The following is a 9,437-nucleotide window of genomic DNA, read 5'->3' as shown; positions in this document are numbered from 1 at the left end:
TAAACAAAAAGACAATGTGACATAAGTATGTAAGATAACCATGTGGTATATAAACACATCATCAAACTATGGTATAAGAATTAGTCATGTTGAGTGAAGGATTAGATTTCTTACCAGAGAAAGGAAAGGGAGAGGGGGGATGGCGGTTGGTCCTTGTAGGTGGGGAAGACAAAAGACGGTTTGGTGATGGTAGCGGGCGATGGTGGTTACTACAGAAGAGAAGGAAACATAATCTCATTAGAAAAAAGATAGTGTATAGTTTAAATATTGGGAGTAGTAGAATCGTAAATCTATCCCACATCGTTCATAATCTAATTAGAAGAGAGATAGTGTAGAGTTTAAATATTGGTAGCAGTATAATCGTAAACTTATCCCACATCGTTTAAAAACAACGCAAACTGACTGAATATAAGGGGTGGTTGAGACATCTAATAATTGCCAAGCTAAGTAGCGTTAGCTTACAACTCAAGCGAGGGCACCAAAGTGGTTGGATGATGGTAAAGTTGATAGATGGCTTCAACGCTTGAACTCAGGCTAGACCAGCGAACCTGTAGGTTCTAGCTAGCTTAGTTGAACTTAGGCTAAAACGATTAAACCACTAGGTTCTAGCTAGCTTGGTTGAACTCAGGCCAGACCGAGTAAACCTCTAGGTTCTAGCTAGCTTAGTTGAACCCTGTAGGTTGTGGCCAGCTTAGTTGAACTCAAGCTAGACCAGTGAACCTGTGAGTTGTGCCCGGCCTAGTTGAACTTAGGCTAGACAGTGAACCTGTAGGTTCTCTGGCTATAGCTTTAGTTTAAGTCATCGGACAACCACTTCTTTTTTTTTTTTGTAATAGAAAATTAAAAAAATTAATATTATAATTATGAAGGATGGGATTTTATTTTTCATGTGTAAAATAAAGAAATTAGTGTTGTTAGGATCATGGACAGATCTTGAAAATTTGAAAATCTAAATATATACTTTCGCACCCTGTGGATCAGTCCTTGGTGAAGATTACAAAACATAAAAATGATGATTTTTTCTATTTCAATCAATGACATTTGGTGGGTTTGCCAACTAACCAAAAAAACTCTTTTTCTTTTTCTTTTGAATATTATATTTTTTAAATTTTTGTCAAAGATTTAACATTTTTTGTGCATCGAGGGTAGAATGATCTAAAAACATCACCAACTTATTTTCACTTTTATTTTTAATGAATTGGTTTTCATTGTTTTATAATCTATTTGGACCATGTAATCGAGTAGAGTCTGAAACGCAAAGTTTTTTGAAATTTTTTGAAAAAAGTTCATTAAAAATGAACCCCAGTTCCACTAAATTTTCTAATTAGAAAAGAGATAGTGTAGAGTTTAAACATTGGTTGTAGTAGAATCATAACTCAATCCCACATCGTTCATAATCTCATTAGAAAAGAGATAGTGTAAAATTTCAACATTGGTAGTAGCAAAATCGTGAACCCCTCGCACATTGTTTAAAAACAACCCATAATGTTTGAATATAAGGCGTGATTGAGACATCTAATAAATGCCGAGTTGAGTAGCATTAGCTGGTGACTTAAGCGAGTGCACCAAGGTGGTTGGATGATGGTAAAGTTGAAAGGTGGGTTCGACGCTTGAACTCTGGGTAGACCAGTGAACGTGTTCGTTCTGGCTAGCCCAAGGTTTTTTTTTTACATGAATACAATAAAAAATTAATATTGTGCTGACCAAGGATGGATTTTTTTCATGTATAAAATAAATAAATTAATATCATTATGATCAAGGATGGATCCCCGAAATTTGAAAATCTAAATATACTTTCCCACCCTTTGGATCTATCCTTGGGGATGACATTCAACAAAAAAATAATAGTTTTTTCTATTTCAATCAATAAAATTTGGTGGCTTTTGGCAAACCAACAAAAAACTCTATCTTTTTTTGTTTTTTTTTTTTTTTTTGAATGTTATTATTATTTTTTTTCTTTTGCCTCTAAAATTTTACTTTTTTTGTGTATCTAGTGTAGAATGATCTAAAAACATCACCAACTTATTTTCACTTTTTTTTTAGTTAATTATTTTCCATTTTAATTTTATAACTTATTTGGTCTATATAATCGAGTAGATGCTAAAATGCAAAGTTTTTTAATTTTTTTTTTGAAAAACCTCTAGTACAAATGAAAAAAAAAATAAATCCAAATACTTACCCTAGTTCCACTAAATTTTAATTACGAAAAATTACAACTCAATAGTATTTTGAAAAAATAATTACAAATTTTTAAATTTACCACTCTAATGTGGTTTTTTTTTCTACACTTGCACTACTACCTACCTTTAAAATAATTCAAAATATATTCCAAGCAAAATAAACATTTAAATGCTTTGACCAGAGAGGATTTGGTGATGGTGGCGGTTGATGGTGGTTACGGGAGAGAAGGAAACATAATCTCATTAGAAAATTGATAGTGTAAAGTTTAAATATTGGTAGTAGTATAATCGTAAACTTATTAACAACCTAAAATAAAAAATAAAAAATAAAGAAAAAGAATAACCTATTCATTTTCTTTTCATTTTTCATACCCAACCATAGAAAAGAAAAAAATTTAGCACCTTTCACTTCATTTTTTTTCCTTCAATTTTCCGTTCCCTCCACAAATTCAAGATTCAAACATATTGAAAAAATACAAATAAAAATAAAAAAGGAATTCGTAAAAGGCCACTTCGCAGCTTGGTAATCAAGTTTTTGTTGAGTTTTAAGTCTTATTTGAAGTTTGGCTATCCGCTTTCCAATATTTTTTTTTGAAGTTTGGATATCAGCTTCCCAATAAAACTAATTAATTTGGATCGGAACCCCGCAGTTCCGATTGATTAGCCACGTCTACTCCATTATCGCAATGCATTCTATGACTGAAATGACCTGAAGAAAATTTATTAATAAGAACAAAATGTGCAGCCATAATGGTTATAAAATACCATGTCACTTATCAACCATTTCAATCTGTTACGATTTGATTCTGGCGGCTGCGTTGTAAATACTTCAACAATCAAGACGTCATTTTTCACATTTGATATACCTACTTCAGCACATTATTTTGCAAAGTAATTTAGTGCTTGAAAAATGGAACCACACCACGTAAGGGATTTGAAGCAATTTTACTTAAACAAAAAGACAATGTGACATAAGTATGTAACATAACCATGTGATATATAAACACATTAACAAACTATGGTATAAGAATTAGTCATGTTGAGTGAAGGATTAGATTTCTTACCAGAGAAAGGAAAGGGAGAGAGGGGATGGCGGTTGGTCCTTGTAGGTGGGGAAGACAAAAGACGGTTCGGTGATGGTGACGGGCGATGGCGGCTACTACGGAAGAGAAGGAAACCTAATCCCATTAGAAAAAAGATAGTGTATAGTTTAAATATTGGTAGTAGTAGAATCGTAAATCTATCCCACATCGTTCATAATCTAATTAGAAGAGAGATAGTGTAGAGTTTAAATATTGGTAGCAGTATAATCGTAAACTTATCCCACATCGTTTAAAAACAACGCAAAATGTCTGAATATAAGGGGTGGTTGAGACATCTAATAATTGCCAAGCTAAGTAGCGTTAGCTTACGACTCAAGCGAGGGCACCAAAGTGGTTGGATGATGGTAAAGTTGATAGATGGCTTCAACGCTTGAACTCAGGCTAGACCAGCGAACCTGTAGGTTCTAGCTAGCTTAGTTGAACTTAGGCTAAAACGATTAAACCACTAGGTTCTAGCTAGCTTGGTTGAACTCGGGCTAGATCGAGTAAACCTCTAGGTTCTAGCGAGCTTAGTTGAACCCTGTAGGTTGTGGCCAGCTTAGTTGAACTCAAGCTAGACCAGTGAACCTGTGAGTTGTGCCCGGCCTAGTTGAACTTAGGCTAGACAGTGAACCTGTAGGTTCTCTGGCTATAGCTTTAGTTTAAGTCATCGGACAACCACTTCTTTTTTTTTTTTTGTAATAGAAAATTAAAAAAATTAATATTATGATTATCAAGGACGAGTTTTTATTTTTCATGTGTAAAATAAATAAATTAGTGTTGTTAGGATCATGGACAGATCTTGAAAATTTGAAAATCTAAATATATACTTTCGCACCCTGTGGATCAGTCCTTGGTGAAGATTACAAAACATAAAAATGATGATTTTTTCTATTTCAATCAATGACATTTGGTGGGTTTGCCAACTAACCAAAAATACTCTTTTTCTTTTTGTTTTGAATATTATATTTTTTAAATTTGTGTCAAAGATTTAACATTTTTTGTGCATCGAGTGTAAAATGATCTAAAAACATCACCAACTTATTTTCACTTTTATTTTTAATGAATTGGTTTTCATTTTTTTATAACTTATTTGGTCCATGTAGTCGAGTAGAGTCTAAAACGCAAAGTTTTTTGAAATTTTTGGAAAAAAGTTCATTAAAAATGAACCCCAGTTCCACTAAATTTTTTAATTAGAAAAGAGATAGTGTAGAGTTTAAGCATTGGTTGTAGTAGAATCATAACTTAATCCCACATCGTTCATAATCTCATTAGAAAAGAGATAGCGTAAAATTTCAACATTGGTAGTAGCAAAATCGTGAACCCGTCGCACATTGTTTAAAAACAACCCATAATGTTTGAATATAAGGCGTGATTGAGACATCTAATAAATGCCGAGCTGAGTAGCGTTAGCTGGTGACTTAAGCGAGTGCACCAAGGTGGTTGGATGATGGTAAAGTTGAAAGGTGGGTTCGACGCTTGAACTCTGGGTAGACCAGGAAACGTGTTCGTTCTGGCTAGCCCAAGGTTTTTTTTTTTTACATGAATACAATAAAAAATTAATATTGTGCTGACCAAGGATGGATTTTTTTCATGTATAAAATAAATAAATTAATATCGTTATGATCAAGGACGGATCCCCGAAATTTGAAATCTAAATATACTATCCCACCCTTTGGATCTATCCTTGGTGATGACGTTCTACAAAAAAATAATGGTTTTTTCTATTTCAATCAATAAAATTTGTTGGCTTTTGGCAAACCAACTAAAAACCCTATCTTTTTTATTTTTTATTTTTTGAATGTTATTATTTTTTTTTTAATTTCCTCTAAAATTTTACATTTTTTGTGTACCTAGTGTAGAATAATCTAAAAACAACACCAACTTATTTTCACTTTTTTTTAGTTAATTATTTTCCATTTTAATTTTATAACTAGTTTGGTCTATACAATCGAGAAGATGCTAAGATGCAAAGTTTTTTAAATTTTTTTTGAAAAACCACTAGTATAAATGAAACAAAAAAAAAAAAAAAATCCAAATACTTACCCTAGTTCCACTAAATTTTCATTACGAAAAATTACAACTCAATAGTATTTTGAAAAAATAATTACAAATTTTTAAATTTTCCACTCTAATGTGGTTTTTTTTTTCTACACTTGCATTACTACCTACCTTTAAAATAATTAAAAATATATTCCAAGCAAAATAAACATTTAAAAGCTTTGACCAGAGAGGATTTGGTGATGGTGGCGGTTGATGGTGGTTACGGGAGAGAAGGAAACATAATCTCATTAGAAAATTGATAGTGTAAAGTTTAAATATTGGTATTAGTATAATCGTAAACTTATTAACAACCTAAAATAAAAAATAAAAAATAAAGAAAAAGAAAAACCTATTCATTTTCTTTTCATTTTTCTAACCCAACCATACAAAAGGAAAAAATTTAGCACCTTTCACTTCATTTTTTTTCCATCTCTTTTCCTTTCCCTCCACAAATTCATGATTCAAACATATTGAAAAAATACAAATAAAAATAAAATAGGAATTCGTAAAAGGCCACTTCACAGCTTGGTAATCAAGTTTTTGTTGAGTTTTAAGTCTTATTTGAAGTTTGGCTATCCGATTTCAAATATTTTTTTTTCAAGTTTGGATATCAGCTTCCCAATAAAACTAATTAATTTGGATGGGAACCCCACAGTTCCGATTGATTAGCCACGTCTACTCCATTATCGCAATGCATTCTATGACTAAGATGACCTGAAGGAAATTTATTAATAAGAACAAAATGTGCAGCCATAATGGTTATAAAATACCATGTCACTTGTCAGCCATTTCAATCTGTTATGATTTGATTCTGGCGGCTGCGTTGTAAATACTTCAACAATCAAGACGTCATTTTTCACATTTGATATACCTACTTCAGCACATTATTTTGCAAAGTAATTTAGTGCTTGAAAAATGGAACCACACCACCTAAGGGATTTGAAGCAATTTTACTTAAACAAAAAGACAATGTGACATAAGTATGTAACATAACCATGTGGTATATAAACACATTAACAAACTATGGTATAAGAATTAGTCATGTTGAGTGAAGGATTAGATTTCTTACCATAGAAAGGAAAGGGAGAGAGGGGATGGCGGTTGGTCCTTGTAGGTGGGGAAGACAAAAGACGGTTCGGTGATGGTGGCAGACGATAGCGGCTACAACGGAAGACAAGGAAACATAATCTCATTTGAAAAAAGATAGTGTATAGTTTAAATATTGGTAGTAGTAGAATCGTAAATCTATCCCACATCGTTCATAATCTAATTAGAAGAGAAATAGTGTAGAGTTTAAATATTGGTAGCAGTATAATCGTAAACTTTTCCCACATCGTTTAAAAACAACGCAAAATGTCTGAATATAAGGGGTGCTTGAGACATCTAATAATTGCCAAGCTAAGTAGCGTTAGCTTACGACACAAGCGAGGGCACCAAAGTGGTTGGATGATGGTAAAGTTGATAGATGGCTTCAACGCTTGAACTTAGGCTAGACCAGCAAACCTGTAGGTTCTAGCTAGCTTAGTTGAACTTAGGCTAAAACGTTAAACCACTAGGTTCTAGCTAGCTTGGTTGAACTCGGGCTAGACCGAGTAAACCTCTAGGTTCTAGCTAGCTTAGTTGAACCCTGTAGGTTGTGGCCAGCTTAGTTGAACTCAAGCTAGACCAATGAACCTGTGAGTTGTGCCCGGCCTAGTTGAACTTAGGCTAGACAGTGAACCTATAGGTTCTCTGGCTATAGCTTTAGTTTAAGTCATCGGACAACCACTTCTTTTTTTTTTTTTTTTGTAATAGAAAATTAAAAAAAATAATATTGTGATTATCAAGGACTGGCTTTTAGTTTTCATGTATAAAATAAATAAATTAGTGTTGTTAGGATCATGGACGGATCTTGAAAATTTGAAAATCTAAATATATACTTTCGCACGCTGTGGATCAGTCCTTGGTGATGATTACAAAACATAAAAATGATAATTTTTTCAATTTCAATCAATAACATTTGGTGGGTTTGGCAACTAACTAGAAAAACACTTTTTCTTTTTCTTTTGAATATTATATTTTTTAAATTTGTCACAAAGATTTAACATTTTTTGTGCTTCGAGTGTAGAATGATCTAAAAACATCACCAACTTATTTTCACTTTTATTTTTAATGGATTTTTTGTTATTTTTTTTAACTTATTTGGTCCATGTAGTCGAGTAGACTCTAAAACGCAAAGTTTTTTGAAGTTTTTTCAAAAAAGTTCATTAAAAATGAACCCCAGTTCCACTAAATTTTCTAATTAGAAAAGAGATAGTGCAGAGTTTAAACACTGGTTGTAGTAGAATCATAACTCAATCCCACATCGTTCATAATCTCATTAGAAAAGAGATAGTGTAAAATTTCAACATTGGTAGTAGCAAAATCGTGAACCCCTTGCACATTGTTTAAAAACAACCCATAATGTTTGAATATAAGGTGTGATTGAGACATCTAATAATTGCCGAGTTAAGTAGCATTAGCTGGTGACTTAAGCGAGTGCACCAAGGTGGTTGGATGATAGTAAAGTTGAAAGGTGGGTTCGACGCTTGAACTCTGGGTAGACCAGTGAACGTGTTCGTTCTGGCTAGCCCAAGGTTTTTTTTTTACATGAATAAAATAAAAAATTAATTTTGTGATGACCAAGGATGGATTTTTTTCATGTATAAAATAAATAAATTAATATCGTTATGATCAAGGATGGATCCCCGAAATTTGAAAATCTAAATATACTATCCCACCCTTTGGATCTATCCTTGGTGATGATGTTCAACATAAAAATAATGGTTTTTCCTATTTCAATCAATAAAATTTGGTGGCTTTCGGCAAACCAACTAAAAACTCTATCTTTTTTTTTTTCCAACGTTATTAGTATTTTTTAATTTGCCTCTAAAATTTTACATTTTTTGTGTATCTAGTGTAGAATGATCTAAAAACATCACCAAATTATTTTCACTATTTTTTTAGTCAATTATTTTCCATTTTAATTTTGTAACTTATTTGGTCTATACAATCGAGTAGATGCTAAAATGCAAAGTTTTTTAAATTTTTTTTTGAAAAACCTCTAGTACAAATGAAACAAGAAAAAAAAAATTCAAATACTTACCCCAGTTCCACTAAATTTTCTTCATAAAAAATTACAACTCAATAGTATTTTGAAAAAATAATTACAAATTTTTAAATTTACCACACTAATGTGGTTTTTTTTTTTTCTACACTTGCATTACTACCTACCTTTAAAATAATTCAAAATATATTCCAGCCAAAATAAACATTTAAAATCTTTGACCAGAGAGGATTTGGTGATGGTGGCGGTTGATGGTGGTTACGGGAGAGAAGGAAACATAATCTCATTAGAAAATAGATAGTGTAAAGTTTAAATATTTGTAGTAGTATAATCGTAAACTTATTAACAACCTAAAATAAAAAATAAAAAATAAAGAAAAAGAATAACCTGTTCATTTTCTTTTCATTTTTCTAACCCAACCATACAAAAGAAAAGAATTTAGCACCTTTCACTTCATTTTTTTTCCTTCTCTTTTCCTTTCCCTCCACAAATTCAAGATTCAAACATATTGAAAAAAATACAAATAAAAATAAAAAAGGAATTCGTAAAAGGCCACTTTGCAGCTTGGTAATCAAGTTTTTGTTGAGTTTTAAGTCTTATTTGAAGTTTGGCCATCCGGTTTCCAATAAATTTTTTTGAAGTTTGGATATCAGCTTCCCAATAAAACTAATTTATTTGGATGGGAACCCTGCAGTTCGGATTGATTAGCCACGTCTACTCCATTATCACAATGCATTCTAAGACTGAAATGACCTGAAGGAAATTTATTAATAAGAACAAAATGTGCAGCCATAATGGTTATAAAATACCATGTCACTTATCAGCCATTTCAATCTGTTATGATTTGATTCTAGCAGCTACGTTGTAAATACTTGAACAATCAAGACGTCATTTTTCACATTTGATATACCTACTTCAGCACATTATTTTGCAAAGTAATTTAGTGCTTGAAAAATGGAACCACACCACATAAGGGATTTGAAGCAATTTTACTTAAACAAAAAGACAATGTGACATAAGTATGTAACATAACCATGTGGTATATAA

This window comes from Camellia sinensis, chromosome 12, assembly GCF_055761805.1.
Source record: "Camellia sinensis isolate YWXY chromosome 12, ASM5576180v1, whole genome shotgun sequence".
Taxonomy (NCBI): domain Eukaryota; kingdom Viridiplantae; phylum Streptophyta; class Magnoliopsida; order Ericales; family Theaceae; genus Camellia; species Camellia sinensis.
This window is presented reverse-complemented; position numbering follows the sequence as displayed.